At 45.0% G+C, this 19,841-nt stretch overlaps 1 protein-coding gene across 8 annotated transcripts in view; it reads right to left on the bottom strand.

Annotated features, from left to right (window-relative positions):
• Positions 1-19,841, bottom strand: part of LOC143353690 (uncharacterized) — a 205,786-nt gene that overhangs the window by 97,961 nt on the left and 87,984 nt on the right. The gene's annotated exons all lie outside the window — the stretch shown is intronic.

Here is a 19,841-nt window from a genome sequence, read left to right as displayed (position 1 = left end):
AAAAATGGCCCATACAATGGCCAGCGATGGACCTCGGTGCAATCCGTTGCAAAAGTTCAGGAATACACTCTTTTTCTTCATCTTCTCATTTCTCAAGTTCACAGAACTTAAGAAGATTACGAAAACATGGCGAGATGGATCTTTTTCGGACGAGGATTTTTGAAAATATTGGAACCATTTTTCTTAGGAAGCTAAACCCCATATTATAGTCCTCAATTCTAGGAAAAAAATAAAAATTCATGATGATCACTTATCGCTACAATAATTAAACTACTTGTTCATTAAAATTCGATTGGAGGCGTTGAAAACGACACTATTGTTTCATGAAAACCAGACTGCGCGTACTATAGTAATTTCTACAGACATAAACGCACAAATGTTGTGTTCTTTTCTCCGACGAGAATCAAAGAAGAAAAGTCCTCAATCAAGGTACCATTGTCATTTCTGCGACTCACGCAAAAAGCGCAGGTGACCAGCTGCATCAGTGACGATTTTAAAAAACTGTACGGAAGAATCGTATTCGGTACTGCCAATCAACCTCTCTCGAATCGTCAGGAGCATCGAATTGTGCATCGGCAGGTATATAGCTGCATCTAAATGAAAATTGTTAATCGGTACTCGTTACAGAAGCTCGCGCGAAGAAAAACGATCTTCAAAAGCCGAAATTTAAAATTCATCCTCGCGACGACCACTCGCAAAATGATAGAAAGACTTGAAAAAAGAACGAACCGTGGTCCTAATCAAGGCGCCATTGTCGTGCTCGCTATCAGGCTCGAAAGCGGAAGTGACCGCGGGGGTGTCGGTCACGATCCCATCAGAGAGAAAAAAGGCCGGGAGAAAAGGGAAAATGAATGCGGCGGTTCGAATTTGGTCGTCCCGGCCGGAATACATTACCGATACCGCAGATATATGGGCCGATTTCGAATCGGCCGTTGCTCGAACGATCCGATAAGTTTCGCAGTTGAATCCGCGAAGTTAAGCGGATTTGAGGGCCGGGAAAGGATTGCTGCGCGGCGCGCCGCCCCTAACTTTCGGGCCCGTCGAGCTCAATCTGTAATCCGATATCGATTGAATTCCCCTTCGATTCTGTTTTTTTTTCCTCCCTCCCTTCCTTTTCCTCCCCTCTCTCTCTCTCTCTCTCTCTCTCTCTCTCTCTCTCTCTCTCTCTCTCTCTCTTGCTCTCTCGCGATTTTTTTTCACCTCTTCGTTCCCTTTTTTTTTTGCGCTCTCGGTTGAACGACCTCGGCTTCCGTCGCGCTTACACGGCGCGGAACATCGGCCCGACTGCGACAGGTGCTTCTCGCGCTGAAATTGAATTGTCCGACCGACGGAGCACGGCTCCCGAGTCGCGGATTAATTAACACGGGGACAGCTGATCAAGGCAGGCGCCGGTATCCAGGCCTCCGATCCCTGTTTGCCGATTTTTTCGCGACTGCTAATGGTCGATCCACCGTGATTGGTATTTCTTTCCCCTTTTCTCCTGTTTTTCCTCGTTTTTGTCGTGGAACGTTGCAATGCCGAGGTTACCGAGAGCTCTCCCCCACGATTTTTATTGACTAAATGAACCGGAAACAGGGTCGCAGGATGTCTCGATACGCGCGGAAACCTCCGCACACAAATTTCACCAATGGCCAGCGAACGAACCGTCGACTCCGCCGTATAGGTGAGACAATATTCAATTCAGTGATGGAACTTCTTTCTTCTGAATTATTTTTTGTTTATGAAACGTTTGTCAAGAGATTCGTGACACTTCTCTGGTTAAAGTGATACCAAACGCAGTTTGGATAGAATTTACATGATACTGTAGAACCTCTGTTATCCGGATACTAATCTGTGGATCTTTACTGTGTGGAGAATAGAACCTAGCTACAGAATTAATTGAAATCTTCGCTAGGTTGTACAACGAATCGTGGATCGATATAAATTTAGCTATTTATTTGGAATTTAGTTTGGATATTCGAGGTTCTAGTATATCGAGAGTTAACCAAATTCTGTCGTGTTTGGTATCATTTGGTAAAAGATTGATAAAGAAGTAATTAAAAACGAAAGACTCATTGGATCAGTCACAGCGATGTGTCCCACCGATATATTAATCCTGTATTATGTTATACTTCTCAGCGACCGAGTTTCTGGGCCCTCAAAAGACGAAGAGCAAAAAGTTATAATGCTCAGGTTATCCGGAACTTTTGCTCGATTTTTATCCCTCCGAAATAAAGCAGAAACAAGGATTATTAATTAACATTTTCGATATCAAGAGCTCTGTTTTATGATTTTTAATCGCCTGCTCGATGTAAAATAAATTATCAGCTTTTATAACAGGTATTTCTAACGAACCGTAGATTTTATCAAGCTTTTCGCACTTTAAACATTTTTTGTTCGCTCGATTTTGTTCGACCACCGTACACGTTCGTGCGTAGTGTACCCCTCTCATCGACCGGAAGTTCAACAGCGATTGTGAAAGTCAATAATCGGGCGTGTGCCGATAGAATGCACCGGGATAATTTTATTTTCATGTAAACGCGATTATATTTTTCCATGAAGGCTCAGTTACGGGGTATACAAAAGTTATTTTTTTCTTTTTGCGAACGCTGGTAGCGTTATTGCTCTACGGGGGGTTGCTGCACAAAATGTGTTTTCTTTTTTCCTGTGCACCGGATGGGTATGAAAAATTCATTCTATTTTGGTTGTGCAAGGTCGACAAAGAATAAACCTGTAATGACATTTTCCTAAAAGGTTATCGTGAAAACTGTGCTTCGCTTTACTTTTACTAAATGTATTCGATTTTTCCATAAAGGGCTGGCAGACAACTTTTGAACAAAGGAAACGTACTCTGCTTTAATACACAGGATGATCCTGGGATTTGTTTTAATACCTTTGTGCGCGACAAAGAATGTATAATAACATTTTGCTGAAAGGTTAAACAGAAAAATGTATTCTACCTTTGCAGTGATGGGCACGGTAGGGGCCCCTCAAACGCCTGCTTCTCCCACCAAACTCAAAAAACTCACTGTAATTATTTTTTTCCATAAAGAGAATACAATGGTTACAGCAAATGTGTTTGATCTTTCTACGAAGAGACGTTCAATCTTCCAACAAGGAAAGAAATCGTATTAAATTTTTCAATACAGAAAATATATTCTACGTTTTTATGGTTACAGAAAGTGCATTTCATTTTTCTACGAAGAATTAACAACTGATCGCCTATGATTACACTGCAGATTTTATGAAGCACAAAACAGTGAAGTCGTTAAAAGAACTGAAGAGCAACGTTATATTTTACTCCTGGCTCGTTAAAATTATTAACGGGTGAAGTCCTGCTTCTTGCAAGAAAATTTGATTCTGCGTGAAGATCAAATGATAAATGGCTCCGAATCGGATGAACGGCAGCGATGAGCAACAGCTGCAGCAAGATTCAAAACAGTAATACCAGTTTCTCTGTTCTTGAGCGGATGCCATTACCGGGGCGACTATCGTTTGAAATTGTTGTGTAATAGTGTCCCTTTCTCGGAGAAGTCTCCGACTGCTGTAATGATTATCGAGCGGCTGTCGTAATCACAGGGATTCTACGGCGTACATTGTAATCGCGTTATTTCCATAAACGACTCTTGTTTTCCACTGTTGTACCGTCGCCAACCAAACGGATGTGCGCCGTACTGTCAGGGGTAAGAAGAAACCGTTATTACCGGCCGTATTGTCCTCTTTTCAAAACAAATATCGTAATAATATGTTTTATTTTTTTTTTTTTTTTTTTTTTGCAAGAATGAACAGCGGCAAAGGGTACACTCTCACGTGTTAGGATCGCGTTCTCGGACGGAAGTTACTGTCGCGTGTTTCCTCGAGAGAAAATTAAAGAACGAGCACATTCATTCCGAGAAAATAATGCGAGCATGATACCGCGTCTTTTCAACAAATAAACCCTTCGGGACTGTTACATTTTCTGCTCGACGAAACCAGGTCGCATGATAGCGCAGAACCACAGTCATCCGGAGAAAAATGATGCGAAATGTGAAACCGCGTTTTCCTCTGAAAATGTTCTCTTCGAAAAATGGTTTCCTTTTCGAAATTGCGGCTATGGTGGTACCGCGATCTTTTAAAATTCGAAAAAGGGAGAACTGGAGAGATCTAGTTCTTCTCTATCAATATACAGTGAATCCTCGATGTATGTCGACGACACCGGTTTTGCCAGCGTTGTTTATTGTCCAGGACACATAGGGTAAAGGGGTACCAATGGTACTGGTACTGTGGGGATACCAATTACTGTGTCTATATCAATTATACTTATTTTTAAAGCATCATGAATTTTAAAAAAGAGATATATGACATATATATATATATTAGCTGATTTGAATGACAAAATTTAATATCTCTTTTTTAATATTCATTATGCTTTAAAAATATATATAATTAATATAAGCGCAGTAACTGGTACCCCCACAGTAATTGGGTCCCATAACCTACCCCAGCCGTGTTATGTTCACACTCCTCGGCGTCCGAGGCCTTTCGAGCTTCGTGGGCCCTCACGGGGTATACCCCGCGGTAGTGGGGATAATTCCGCGACGTTTATCGTCCAGGCCTTGACGACATATATAGAGAAATCACTGTACTTCTTCTCGTATGATTCTCAATGAAAAGATTCAGGAAAGTAAATCACTAGGATCTTCTACTACTAGGGTCTACTACTAGAGTCTTCAGCGGACTGTTACCGAGTATATCAGCCAGGAGTATGAACGTTAAAGCGTTCTCGTCTTCGTAGCCAACGGAAGCGACGTTTTCACGAGGAACGTTACGGATTAGCCGGATTTCTCGGACAAAAGCCTCTGACGCTTTAACGCCCTTATCGTTGCACAGTCAGACCAGGTGGAAGCTCAGCGTGCAGATTTGCATCTCGGGCGCAGACAATCGTTTCAAGACGCCTGGCAAAGCCCCTTTACCAATTACATAAACCCCTTCCTCCCCTCTTTACATATAATCCACGCTACCGCCATACCGGGCCCTGTATACCGACATTCATCCCAACAGACAATTACGATTTACTTTACACCCTGTGTGCACGTACGCGCGCCGAGGAAACGATTAGTAGCGGCATTCAAACGGATTGTATGGTTGCTCTGGCCACCGATATTCGGCACGCTTAATTTTCTACGCTGAAAATGTCCGTTGGAAAAATCACCAAAAATATTAGAGTATTTACAGTAGTCTCCGGTGTAGCGTGGTAAAAAATGTTGACATACAAACACTATTTGATCAATTATATTGTATATTCAATGCACGATTTACTGTTCCCAATAAATTGCATATATAATTGTAACAAGTTTTAAACGACATTCCTCGTTCTAATCTCATTATAGATGTTCCACTGTACGCTTGTGCAAGCAGAAGTAAACTTCTATAGTGTTTCAGAAGTGAAAAAAAAACCTTGGTCTGGCATAGAACGTGTTAAAAAGGGGCTCGTGTTAAGTGACGGGGCGTTCGATTTTGATCGAGCTTGTAACCGTTGAATAAATAATGAGCCGAATATCTCCGGTCTGATCGAATCGACACGTCCGCGGCCGAGAGTCGTCGCCGTTCCTTCCTCTTTCTTCGTTTTCGAGGCACGTGCCCCCCATGATGTTTAACGCAATTGTCGGGGACTTTATCTCTTAGAGTTTCGTCGAGACGCGCCAGGGCAGGGGCGGGCAGAAACGTCCCCCCGCGGGGAAAAGTCTCGGCCGTCGGCCGCCCGGGGCAATAAATTGGCGTTACTCGAATCAACTTTTGCATTACGGCTCGGGAGAGCTCGTTACGTCGCCCCGGCGAAATCCTGTTAGCCGCGTTGCAACCGTAATGAACTCGTCCGGCACGAAAGGAACCGCGGACGGAAGCTCTCGGGGCTCGGGGAACCATTTAATGGGACGGCCGGTCCTGTTTTCTTCGCTGAAACGTCGCGGATTCGTAATTAGCAACGCTCCGTATCACCGGGCACGAATCAACCCTTCGACGACGACGACGACGACGATAACGGCGGCAGTTAATCGATTTCTATCTGTGTTCAACCTGGAGCCTCGCGAGAAATTTAGGGAGATCAATTAATATGGTTAACCCTTTGCACTCGAAGCTATTTTACCACCAAAAGGCAACATTTCTTCCGACCTAGAATATTTCCCTTCTATATATTTGTTTTCATGTTATACATTAGAAAATGATGAAATTTACTCGTACAATACTGATGTGTTTAGTCATTTATTGAATACAAATAAATTTAATAATGCAAAACATATTTTGAACAATGATACAGCAATTTTTATTGGTGCCTTACAGTCACCATTCGAGCGCTAAGGGTTAATTCGCAAGGTGGTCGAGAGATGCTCTAGGAATGCCTCCCTTAGTGGGAGATTCGGTAGAATAGACGGTATTGGTTGGAGAAAGTTGAGATTTTGATGAAATAGCTCGATAGACTGAGCAGTCGAAATATATTCTCAACAAATCTTCGCCTCCGCGATAACAAAGCAGTACGCGCACGCGGTCGCTACGCAATCTCAAATAACGAACCGCAAGTGCTACAAAACTCTATCGGAATCGAAAATAACGGAGAAACGACACAGAACGCTCGGAATCGAAGTCTGCGGCCTAAACTGTACTGTCATAAAGCACTTATAAGGGTCGTCGTAGTGGGACGGTCCCCCGGCTCATGGACGTGATTTCACCCGCAGAAATCCGGCGACGCACAATGAGCGAAAATGCCAATCTAGGCGGACAAAATCATTTCAGCATTATTTTAAGAGTAAAATAGGTCATAGTAAAATAGGTCATTGGATTCGTCTCGACGTCCGCTACAACGATATGTAATGAAAAATACATAGTGGCAATTAAAAAATTAAGGTGATCGTAATTGTTTATTTAAAGAATATGTTTTTTAATTTCTTTCTCTGGGGATTTATAGGCGACTGAATATCGATTAACTTTTGTTCGAAACAATTTTTTGCCAGGGTCACGCCTCGTGGTTTAGCCAGTAGAAAACTGAAAACTGAAAATTTAGGAGACAAGGTTCAAAAATGTTATTGTTGCAGCTGTTTCTTGCTCAACTGGAAGGAGATTTTCGTCAGGAAAGAACGAAAATTTCTACATCAATTTTTGAAGTTAGCTTAATTGCTTGCACCGACTACCTGGGACATAGGTAAAACAAAAATGTTCCGATTCTAAGGACATTTAATTGTTACGTTATATCATTTATACCATATCATGTAGTTTCTTAAACCCTAGAACTTCTGTAAAATTTTCTCGTATTGTTTGAAATAACCAAGATATTCAAGTGGACTTGAAGTGAATACTTGATCTTTGAACCATTGCGAATCAATCGAGTCACTGTACAGAAGCGCAAGCAGATTTAACCAGTAACGATCGGACACTAACAAACTGGCAGTCAGCTTCAGCGTTAAGTTGACTTTTATTAGTGGCAATTTCGAATTTTTATTTGCCGCTCCGTGCGATAAATTTTCAAGCAGGCGTCAAAAGGAACGACTATGCAAATTTTACTGTGGGCAAATGTCCACCGTTCGGCCCCGGTTATTACAGCCGCAGTCTGGCATAATGAAACCGTAACGTCCTTAACATAATTCTTCGGGAAGTTTTTAAATTCTCGCGGACCTTTCGGCTGAAATATTCAGATCCAATTTATCGAGGAACATTAATATTGCAACCGCCGGCAGGACTTGAACTTCACCCGCTATCCGTGACGTCTCCTGGTAGACTTGGAGTCGCGGCAGATAATATTTCTCACGGAATATTAATAAACGATGTTATAACTTTTTCAACGGAGTTGAACTTTCGTTTTATCGTCGTCGCGCCCACACCCGGACGGTAATTTCTCAAAGAACACCGAATCAAGAAGAAGCATCATAATTTCCTTTGTGGAAGTTTGTACACCGAAGAGTGATTAATTTTTCATTCAAAACGCTTCTCACGCGCTGATGCCATTGTGATCATTCTTTTCTACAGGATGTACTGGATTTGTGCACAGTACTCGGTCATTGCAAAAGTTCCTGTCCAATTTTCGATGATCTCGAGACGTTGGGAAAAAAATTGTAGAAAGTGGTGAGGACTATGCAATATTCGATTAATACATTTTTTTGCGAGGAACTAGTGTTTGAAGTTGTACCACAATTTTTCTCAACACTAGGTTTACAGGACCCGTCAAAATGACGGGTTGTAATATTTTTGATATAAAATTACTAAGATTCTAAGGATGCATACGTGAGACATTATTTATGCAAATTTATTTCTTTGGGTATATATTATTTTTAAAATATTGCTAAAAATGTGAGTAGCACGTTCTTGTTATTTTCATAAAGTAATTCAAAACAGTCACTTTTAGTGTTCCATGAAACTAGTATTAAACAGACTGTATTAAAATTAAAATATAGAAATTAAGTATGGATTCCGGGCGGTGTTGTTTTGTCAAATCATCGAATAATCCAGAAGAACGTAGACCGGGAAGATAATAAAGTCTAACAACGATCGAGCACGAACGAAAGGGAAACGGGTCGACCGATTTCACTGCCTCCGCGGCATCGTTCACGGTTTCGATTATTCAGCGACGGCGATACTCAAACGGCGAATTCGAGCTATTAATGGCGTCACGACGTCGTCGTCGTCGTCCTCGTCGTAAATGAAACCCCCTCGACTTGAGGAGAATCAATCGGAAGGAAGTAGCCGTCGGCGAAAGTGAACGTAAAACAATCTTCCGCGTCGTAAAACAGGCGTACCTGCGACTTCTCCGCAATTATCATTATGGTTTCCCTTTCTCGCGCGCCTGTGCAATAATGGGAGAACCGAAAACTCTCTCTCGCGACACCTGTCCTCTATTCACCAATGAAGTTGTAGTCTCTAATTCAATTTTTTTTTTTATTTACACGCGACATGCAAGGTATGGTACCAGTCGATAGTGAAGGTGGTTATTTAGGCAGATTGATAGCAGACAAGCAATTGCACAAGAAGGCAATCCGTGATAATCGTAAGTAATTATTAGACTGTGGATTTTATGCATTCGTGACAAAAATGTCTAGATAGAATACAGCACTGTGAAAATATTTAAGGAAGCTAAAAATCATGCCGTGTTACTTTCAGCATATGAACATTATTGTAAAAAGAAACATTCTTGAAATGAATACGGACAATTTTTATTTCGTAGAAGAATCCACGGTTCGGTCATTACACATCAAGTATAGAGAAGGACTAACTTTTTGCAAATACTTTGATCGCTGGTGGAAAGCTCAATTTCAATGTTTTCCGTTCGAAAAAATTCGCAAATATCGCTGTAAGATAAGCAAAAACGTACGCGGATGTCCCACAACAAGTGGTCTGGTAGTGTCCTAATAAAAATTCAGCAAAGTCCAGAGTACCGTGCTGTTATGTTAGAAGCGCGTTCTACTCGGATAGGGTCCTTAAACCGCAGAATTGAGATTAACGTTTCGTTCGGGATCAATTACGGACGTTTCGCAGGCTGTGTCGTGCCGATCTGGGCGTAGGCGGGCATAACGCTCGCAAGGAGTTTAACCGCGCGTTTCATTATTGCCGTTTAATTTCATTGGTGCGGGTCCGCGTGCCGCGCAATCCACTCGCCGCGCGATAACTCAATTTCCTCGGGGCCACTCGTTTCGCGTGTGTGCACACGATCCGCCGTTCCACCATCGCATCGGGATGTCGGCGATTGTCCGCTTTTAATTTTAACCGTCGACCAACGCCCACGCGGTTCCGCCCGCGGCACCGGAAGTTACGCCGGCTCGCCGGGGCCACCGTTAATTTTTAGATCTCTGACCGGGCTCTTCTGTTTCCTGGGAAATCAACGGGGCCGAGGGAAACGAACGCGATAAGACGATGAACAGACCCGATCCCATGGAGAATTTATGAACACGGACGTGGGATTGTGAAAATTGAATAGTAACGTTCGCTCGAATTAAATATTATTTCATGATCAGTTACACACTGTTATTCGACTGGGGATTTTCACGCAGATTCGTGCAAATACGTTTGAATCAGGAACTTTCTGTGTGTATATTCTGAGAAAAGAAAAGTATTTGAATTTATGTGCAACGTGCGGAAGCCATCTAAACAGACACAAATCCCACAATTTCAAGGATAAAAGTAATTTCCCCGTATTACTACTTTATTTATTATTATTGGTCAGTCGTTGGAAACGCATCTAAAACCCTGCAAGGCACAATACACCGGCAGACTCTCTGTATTTAAGTATTCCTTTCGAGCACTATCGACCGACGCAGACTGCGATCGACAAAGTCGCAGCTTTAATTGGGACCGGAGAGCCGAACAGCGTGCAAAGGACAACCGGCTCCAATTCCAGGGACTAAAGAAAACGATAATATCCGTGAAGGAAGACCAAAGGGATGGTAGGGGCCGGGAACGAAATAAAGGTAGCTATGGGGGATCGAAATGAGGGTGTAAGAAAATAGAAGTCGGGGTCGACTAGGGTGGAGAACGCGGCGAGAAGGGGTTAAGGCTGGAGGGGTCGAGGAAAATGGAAGAACGAGGGAGAGCAAAAGGGGGCGGAAGAGTAGGAAGAATGCTAGTCGAGGGGAGGGCACGAGGGGGTGTGCGAGATGGCGGCGAAACTTGTTCGAACTGCCGATGGGGGTGACATTTAACCGGGCACGCGGTGCGTGAACCGTGTGGAGTGCATCTAACAGGGTTTTACGAGTTCGTGGACGGGGGTGTGCGGGGGTGTTCGTCGCTAGAGTAAGAAAGGAGGGTACACGTCGGAGGCAGCAGTCGCCGCGTCTCTCGAAATAAAGCGTTCTCCAGCTTTCTGTTTTCCTCGCCTAAGCTATTCCTCCCTCTTTCTCGCTTTTTGCCGTCGCTAAAAACTTTGATACCTTTTTGGCGGGGGGAGGAGGTAGAGGGAGGGAGTGGGGGGAGGTATTGTTTCCCGGGCGCGAAGAAGAGGGGGGGGGAGCGAAACGAGAGGATCGTTGGCTAAAGAGGGTTTCGCACCGGCGAGATAAGCCAAAGGGGTGGAAAACGACCGGCACACCGGCACTCGACTGCCGATAAGAGCAATCCTGAGGGTGCGTTCACACCAAACTTAGGCTTAGCCGCGAAGACAACGGGGACCGGTAAATTTCGCCGTGATACCGATCCACGCGGATACGAATAAGAATTCGTTGTTATCTTCGCTGGCATCCGGCTAACGTACGGATCCCGCTCTCGTGTCCCCCTACAGCCGTAAGAAACGAGCGACCGAAGATGGCTCTGAAGTTCCGATCGATTCCATCTTAATCCTCTGATTCCTCCGGTGATCGACGAGGTCCGAGAGTAAGCGTAAAATCGCGCGTGTCCTCGGAATCGGCTGGTGAAACCGGAGCGAATGGTTATTCGGGAACTCTCGGTGGAAACTGAGAAACGCATCCGACAGGTCTTGCTACCGAGCACTGATAGAGAACTTTGAAGATAACAATTTGAAACAAAGTTCAGGCTACAAGTCGTACAGCGTTTACTCAGGTTACGAAGTATCGCAGTAAAATTTCTAAAATTCTGTACTTTTCTCGGATACCTCCAAGTATACAATTTAAGACTAATTGATTTAAATGTTCTGTGAAGAAGTTCGAGAAACTTGACATTTGCAATTATCAGACGGTACAGTAGCGAGAGTTAGCGTACAGAAATTTTGTTGGGGTCCTGAGCGACCCTCGGTGTACCAGTTAAGGGTGAAAAATGTCGGTGGAAACAAAGGCTAACCGTTTCTTAAAATATTGTTTGTCTTGCTGTTGAATGATAACGGATAATTTTAGAGATAATGACAATTTCGAGTGTAAATTGTTAACTACCACGTACCGGTCGTCCTGTGCAAAAAGATAATAGGGTGACTCGCAACACCGGCCTCTTTGTGGAAAAGCGAGGGAGAGCGGAATATTTCAGCGTTCCGGGCAAAGAGAAGGATAAAATGTGCACGGCAGGAGATTTAATGATCCAGTGATAGAGATCTGAAGAGGGCTGCGCGTCCGCCATCCGGAGCCGACGATTGGGGAAACGATAGAATGAGCAAATGCGCACTCGATAAACATCAACGCGGTCGAGGAGACAAATATGGCGCGTTATCTTCTCCCCGATCACCGCGAAATGGGATTCAGGGTAGTCGTGGATAGTTAACAGGCTTCGCCGTAATTTCTTTATGGCAAAAACTCGGGAGAAAATGTTCCGCAAGTTCCGCGACCTTTTGGTATTATGAATCTAAAAGTCAAGAGGCTGGTTCAACTTGTGAATTTGTTTACGCTACCCCATTTCGAATGCTTAGTTAGCTCAAACAGCTAAAAGCTGATTAGTGATCAGTGTTAACACCTTGAGTCCGGACTTTATGCTACGTTCACGTAACTTCGATGTGCCCCAGTTTTCACTGCTTGACACTCGACCATTAGTAGAAATTATAGTGTACCACAATCTTGGATTAGCAATATCCTCTATTTTCTGTTAGCCGGATATGCGAAGACTTTTTCTCAAGGGGACCTTGAACTAGGGCCCGTCGGTGCTAAGTTTGCTATGACTTCTAAGTCCTCTGCTTCTCTCAACCTCAATCCTTCATTACCTGATGAGATTACCCATCACTTCTGAGGTGTGGCTTCACTAGTGCGTGACTCTTGACACTTGGCTAATTGAAAATAGCTCGCTCCAGCAGCAGTTCATGCGGACGTTGATCATAACTTCAAGACAAGGTACTGACCTGACTCACGCGCCATTATTGCTAGATTGTTAGCTGATGATTTGAGTTTTAGTTGTACCCGGTATCTCGTAGAATGTCTTATACGCAGTAGAAAGATATGAGCAGCGATGTATAGCTTGTTAATCTGTAGAAACGTTATCGATAGAATAATGCGTAGAATGTAGTATTTATAGCTATTTACTGAAGCGGAACCGTTTGATAGAGACACGAAGTTTTCTTGTGGAAAATGGTAGAAGGATACAGATAGCGATCGATAAGACTTGCGGAATCTACGTTTCCGAGATAAATCCGAGCGCTCTGGAAAGTCCTATGGATAATCGAAGCAATTACTCAGTCGAACGGCCGATGATCCTCCATTTATCGGGGAAGTCACAGTGTATAAATTCGAAGTACCGATCGGCCGATTCAACTATCTTCCCGGAGGAAACTATGGAATCTGTCATTTTGAGCAAGCAGCCGCCTGGTTGCGGAAGATTGCACGAGAGTTGTCCAAGTCTGTCAGGTCGTGCTAGATGGAAACCATTTAACAAACGTGTCGTGTTATAGGAGGGTTGTCGTAATTGTTGCAGTATGTTATACAGGGTCATCCGTTTTTAAACGGCCAAACGTCAACCAGCCATAGAGGATCCCAAATGGAACAACTTTCACCCCTAACACTTTTTTTGATTCGAAGTTATTTCATTCAGTCTCCACGGCGTGCCCCATGTCAAAAAAAAACCAAGATCCAAAGGTCATACAAAAAAGTTGACTTAATAAAAATATGCACCTATTTATTTTAAACCAAACAAAGGAAAAATCATCAAGATACATAATTGCAGTCCTAATATATTTAATCGTAAGTGAACGCAAAAGTGACGGGTTTTTGCAATTATCTAAAAATCAAGACCGAATCAAAAAAAGTGTTAGGGGTGAAAGTTGTTTCATTTGGGGTCCTCTGTAGCTGGTTGACGTTTGGCCGTTTAAAAACGGATGACCCTGTATATCGAGTATAGTCACCACTATTCCCCACAATTGTCTCCCAACGTTCTACAAGCAGGTGGACGCCTTTCGCGCAGAACAAAATCTGGGGGTCTCCGAAAATCGGGAACAAACATTCGCAAGACAATACAAAACAAGACAAAACGATTTCTACAAACCGTTAAGCTAGGGCGACCCTTAAGTGATTCCCGTATCAGCGAATCAGTGGCGCGCGAACCGAGCGTCCCTTATCTCGTGCAATAGAGGGGACGTTCCGCCTGGATCGCGGGGCCATTATTAACGAGCGGTTCAGCCGGCCGAAAGATAAAAGCCCGAGGCCCATTAGCTCCGGCCTTGGCCAATTACGCGAAGGAGAATAGCTTACGGGTTCGGCGCAGTCGTGCTCGTCGTCTCGAGGAACCGCGAGCAGAGAGGAAACGACCGACCGCGCGTCAGTCGCGCGTCGCACTGGTGCACGGTTAAATTTACATCGTCGGCATTATTCTCGGGAGTCCCGACTGTAGCATTTCCTCCCACTATTCATCCCCGAAATTGCACGATTTCGTGACTGCGTTCCTCGTCCACGAGAAGATGGCATACATTCCGATTGTGGGACACCGGGGAGTCTTCGTGACTCTCAACGTTAGCACAGTAAGGGATGTAGGGTTCCGGAGAAACAGCGATGCATCGATACCGTATCGTTCTGCTCGAATCGCGCTCGATAGGTTCACTTGTCAAACGATTCGGGCTGTTGCGGAATACTTGTAACGCGAAGTAGCGATATCGGGCAGTGCGGTGTAGATACCAACGAGTTCCTTTGTGCCGTCTTCTCGTGAAGGAGGAATGCCTCTAATTTTAGTGAAATTTAACCGTGCGCTGCCGCATCGTGCGTCTCGGTCGTCGGACAAAGTGACGCCGGGCCCGAGATTGAATAGAAGAGCCGCGGAGGCAGAAAGCGCGGCGGAAAACGATTGCGGGGCGAGGAACGGGGAAAAGAGAAGTGGAGGGGGCGACGTAGAAACACGGAGAGCGAACACGCCACACGTTCAGAAGGGGAAGGGAGGGAGAGAGAGAGAGAGAGAGAGAGAGAGAGAGAGAGAGAGAGAGAGAGAGGGCCGAGAAAGTACACGGGGAACAGAGAAACAAAAAAGGGAAGCTGTGTCGTATCGTCGCGACGACGGATGTAGAAAGTGAGAGGGGTTGAACGGGCACAGATAGCTAGAGCAAGGGGAACGCGCGACAGACGGATAAAGATGGGCGTTGGAATAGGGACAAAGGGAGGGAACAGCGGTAGGGGCCACGGAGAAAGAACGAAACAGCAAGAGAAAGAGCCTTGTGTCGCGAGGGAGAGGAGGGACAGAATCCCGGAAAAAGAAATGAAAACGAGCAGAGAGTCGGATGGATGGTCGGATAGAAGTCGCGGTGGAAACTTGCGAGGAACGGGGTGTACAGAGCCAACGGATAGAAAGTTTCGAGTGGGGTGAGGGGAGGGAGAGAGACAGAGGGATAGATAGACGGATAGAGAAGGCCGCGGAGGGTGGGGATGACAGAATGAAAATGCAGATAGAAGCACGGTGAGAGAAGAGCGCGCGGAGGGAGAGAGGGAGAGAGAGAGGAAAGAGAGAAAGAGAGGGATCGTAGATGATATCGAAGCAGGGTTCGCGCAGCAGAAATACAAACAGGGTTGTATTGTAGTCCAACGGCATTGTCTGCGGGCGTGCGGAGACCTACGCAGCCTCTCTGGCCCCCGCGCACCGCCATCTCTGCCACCCCTCTCCCCCCTTCCTTAAAACAAAGCCTCTCCAACAGGGCTGCCAACAGGGGAATGCACAATTACATACACGGCCGCCTACTCCAGACTGTCCTAAGAAGCTTTAATTAACGAAGGCTTGCGGCCTGCCCCCTCTCCCACCCTCTCCTCTCCGCCGAGAACCAAGAGCCGCGCATCGCACGAAAGTGAACACGAGAAGCGTGCAACGGGGGTCCGAAAGGGGGGGGGGGGCCCCCTCCACCACCCGGCCCTTTAGGCTTCATTCGCACACTCGCGCCGGGAAGTGCGTAACGACTTTACGATCGACTTCCGCGCGAATGGCCCCGCCAGCCCTTTTTCGACCGAATCGAGAATCGCCTGCAATTATTTCGAGCGACGGGGTGTCGGGGGACACGGAGGGCAGAGAGGGTTGTAGGCTTGGGGTATTGATTGTACGCGTAATGCGTGCGGCGTTCGAATGCGGGCGAGATGAAGAATGCGGTGGGTTCGGGGGTGGGGGGTGCGGCGACGACCAGGACGATTTTCGTTCGACTTTGCGGAGGTCGTGGTCGCGAAAATGCCGCATTATTTGTCCTCTTCTTGCCTCGCTCTACTGACTTCGACGGTCGCTGTCGCGTCTACGTGATTTATTATGATCAACGTATACAAATATTGTTATACAAAAAGCAGAACGTGTTTCCAGAGTAGATATAGAAGACTGAATAGTTCATATACGCAGGCGAAACGTTGCAATATTTCAAATTGTCTGTCAACAGCGATTATTAATCCTTATCCTGTAAGGCACCACTAAAAATTACTGTAGCATTATTTAAAATTTTGTTTTGTGATGTATTCATTACCGATAGTACGCGCGTAATTAAGCAGCACGGGTAGTAGCGCCGATCTACCCACCTGACGAACCGATATGTATCGTCAGTTACGTGTCGATGACGATCGGGCGTAGACACTCCGGCACCGTCGTAAAGCGTAGCCAGAATATATTGTAATATAAATATAATAGTAACATAAAACATTACATGTTTATATTATTAAATTTGTTTGCGTTTAATAAATTACTAAACATTGCATTATTGTACGAGTAAATTGTGCCATTTTTGTATGTATAACACGACAAAAAATATATAGAAGGGAAATATTCTAGGTCGGAAGAAATGCTTCGTGTTGGAGTTAAAATGCGAAAACTGCAGGGGTTGATTTTGCAATCGCAGAGGCATTTGTTCCCGGAAAAATGAATGTTTCTCGCGTACACCGTCGCACGCTGTATACGCGGAGAGCGTCATCGAGAATAAAATTATCGAGTCGAATGACTCTCGACGTTGGTCACCTTCGACACCGACCGAAGCGCGATGGTAATGGCAGTGCAGCTGCAAAGTACAGTGTCATTCTTAGGGTCACCAGTGCTGAAACCGCTCGACGCGCACGGCCACAAACGAAACCGTTCTTCCGTGCAGCCGCAATAAGAATTCCCACAAGCTGAGAGAGCCACTTATTAGGATGCTCCGCATAACCTAGCATTAAGATTGTCAGCATGACGTTACGCGGATCCGTAAAAAAGTGGGATACTTAGGGTTTACCGGGACTTAAAGTTCCTTCATGTAGGACTGTCTTAGCTGGTTGGCGATAATGCCTCGGAACTCCCCAAGTCTTCCAGGGACTTTTCTATGCAGACTAACTGTGTAAACGCCACGTTCAAGATTTTGAAACAAAAATTCCCGACGCTCTAACAACACTTCAAAGCTTCAAAATCTAAAATTGTATTCATTTTGGACGACTGTTTAATCGGGGATACCATTCGCTGCGAAACATCAAATAAAAAGTTCGCTTTAGAATTTTGCCTATGTCGATAGTTTTATTTTGATGTTTTAATTGCTTCGTAAGCATTGTTTGATTCTCGTACAAATGCCAAGACGGCATAATAATTCATAATAATTTAAACTTAACTTTTACAGAAATGGCTAAGAGTGGCTGCTGGCATGGAACTTTTCTTGTACAAAAGCTTAGATAATTTGTTTTCAGGAGAGCTGACTGCAGGCTGAAATGAGGCACATTTACCGTAATTAGTTCAACGAAAGTGTGAATGCATGTTGGGAACATAAAATAAATATTTCGCAGAGATCTGCATCTTAGCCGCGCCCTTTTTGAGTGCACGCGTCGAGCTCGGAACGGGTAATTGAAATTTCGCGTGATAACCGGGAAAACTCGCGGGAGACCGTGCGAAAATCGTGGATATCTTAATTTCCAGTTCGTGTCCGCGGCGCTGATAGCGACGGAGACGAGGCGACACGCGAGCAGAACGGCTGGTCGCGTGTTCTCTGCGACCCCGTGGATGCAACGTCATCGTCGACACCTGTTTCCGGGTATGCCTTACCGATCCACCGTGCTCGATCACGTACACGAGGTCGCATAATTCATACTCGAGCCTTGTCACCGACAGACTCGTGATCCTCCGTCCATCCGAACGTGTTCCGCGGCTCGGTCGTGGTCCAATCATTGCCGGTGACAGTGTTACACTGTGCACAGTAGTGCTCGGTTAAATACGACTAAAACTGTGACACTTAAATTTTCACGACTCATCCCCACTCTTCCCTTCCGCTTAGTGTCTCGAGCTGAGCAGAGCTAACTATGTCTCTCCTTCCAGAGTCTTCCATTTCTACGACGCTATTCCCCCACGCTTCCGCCACGGCCCGGTCACGTGACGCGTTTCGCCGTGCACGTGTCACAATGTCACGTGACTAATCCGCTACTGGCAGAGAGAGGGTAACTCTTTCCCCTCGATTCCGTCACCTTCCTGCAGTTAAAGTCAACTCCCCGCTTAAGCGTCCCCAGTCGGGACCGATTGCGGACGCTTAAGTGTGCACTACTGTATGAAGTCTACGAAAGTAGACCGATACACGTCGTGTTCGGACTCGTTTTAATCGGAAGAATCCCAGCAACCTATTGGCACCAGGTTCGAAAAGGTAAGGCAAAAATCAGTGAAATAAAAATTTTCTTTTCTATCTCACTATCGCTCACCCTCTGTATCTACCTTCTTACTTTGTCGAGCTCGAGTCAATCCGTGAAAGAGAAACGCTACCCTGTGACGTAAAAATCTGACATCTGAATCAGAATCTTTGCAACTCTTAAATGGGGGCTACTTTTAGCGGGATCGCGAACGGATATCTGGTTACCTGTGCACCACGAGACTCTGTCGATGCTATCTGTCGCGGATAAATCATCTTCGACTATCAAAGATCGCGGCTCGGCTAGAAAGCGTACCTCAGAGTTACGATTCCCACCGAACGATCAATTTCTGGCGCGATGGCCGCAATGTCGTGGGTGTAACTTACGATTATAGCGAATTGTGCTGGCCGCGTGGATGCAGTGTTGCGCTCTAGAGAGCTGGAAATTGTTTAACTAGATTCAGACGCGCTTGATCCCGTATCAGGGAACCGTTTGAAACCGTCGAAGTAACACGCGAGACGACCTGTGTCCTTTTCGGCCTATCTCAATCAAGTTTGCTATATATATATATATATTCATTTATTGTTCCCCTCAGGGTTACAATCCTATTACATCTCATCTCCTTCCACTCGCAACATCGCATACCCCTAGTTACACCGATAGAGAGAGAGATAGAGAGAGCTACTTGTCGCTTTTCAATATCATACGCATAATAACCTAAAAAAAACGGACCTAAAAATATAAAATAATAACAATATATCAAAATAAAATAAAATATAACAAATCAACTATAACGCTCGCCATACCGCTCGCCATAAATACAATATAATAAAATAAAATAAAATACATTTCATCTATTTCATTATGTAAAATAAATAAAAAAATAACTGCCGTATATTTGTCATCAGCAAGGAAAAAAGACAAACAAATAAAACATAGCATACCACTCTTTTCTCTCACGCACCCACACGCACACACACACTCCTCCTCCTACACCTCCCCCTCCCTCAATCAAGTTTACTAGAAGACCTAGTTTTAAGTTATTCCGTGACATAACATTTCTTTAATAAAATCCTCCCGTTTCATAGAAATGGCCCGTCGTGCGGCGGCCGCCATTATCGATGCAAGTGGCGAAACGATCGGTATCGGAACACGTTCCGCGACAATGCGATATAGCAGAGGGAAAGGCGAAATTGAACGTGCAAGCGGCGTTATCAGGTCATCCGAGAATCGCTGTGCGATAGACGCGCGGGTGAATCCAGGATCCAACGATGACGAATAATTCTCGCGCAGTATCGTTTCCACTAATTCCAGATAAACAAGCAGATTGCCCTGTTCCCGGCGGAGCGGCACGGTGAAACGTGAATTCCCGGTAGGAAACGCGTCGACTTATGCAGGATGTACCGTTGACGGTGCAATTTCCAGACGAGCCGCGATAGAATCGCGGACGATTTGGCAGCGTTTGAC

The sequence above is a fragment of the Halictus rubicundus genome, chromosome 4 (assembly GCF_050948215.1).
Source record: "Halictus rubicundus isolate RS-2024b chromosome 4, iyHalRubi1_principal, whole genome shotgun sequence".
NCBI classification, from domain to species: Eukaryota; Metazoa; Arthropoda; class Insecta; order Hymenoptera; family Halictidae; genus Halictus; species Halictus rubicundus.
Note: the sequence above shows the minus strand (reverse complement) of the source record. Positions and strands in the feature narration are given on the sequence as shown.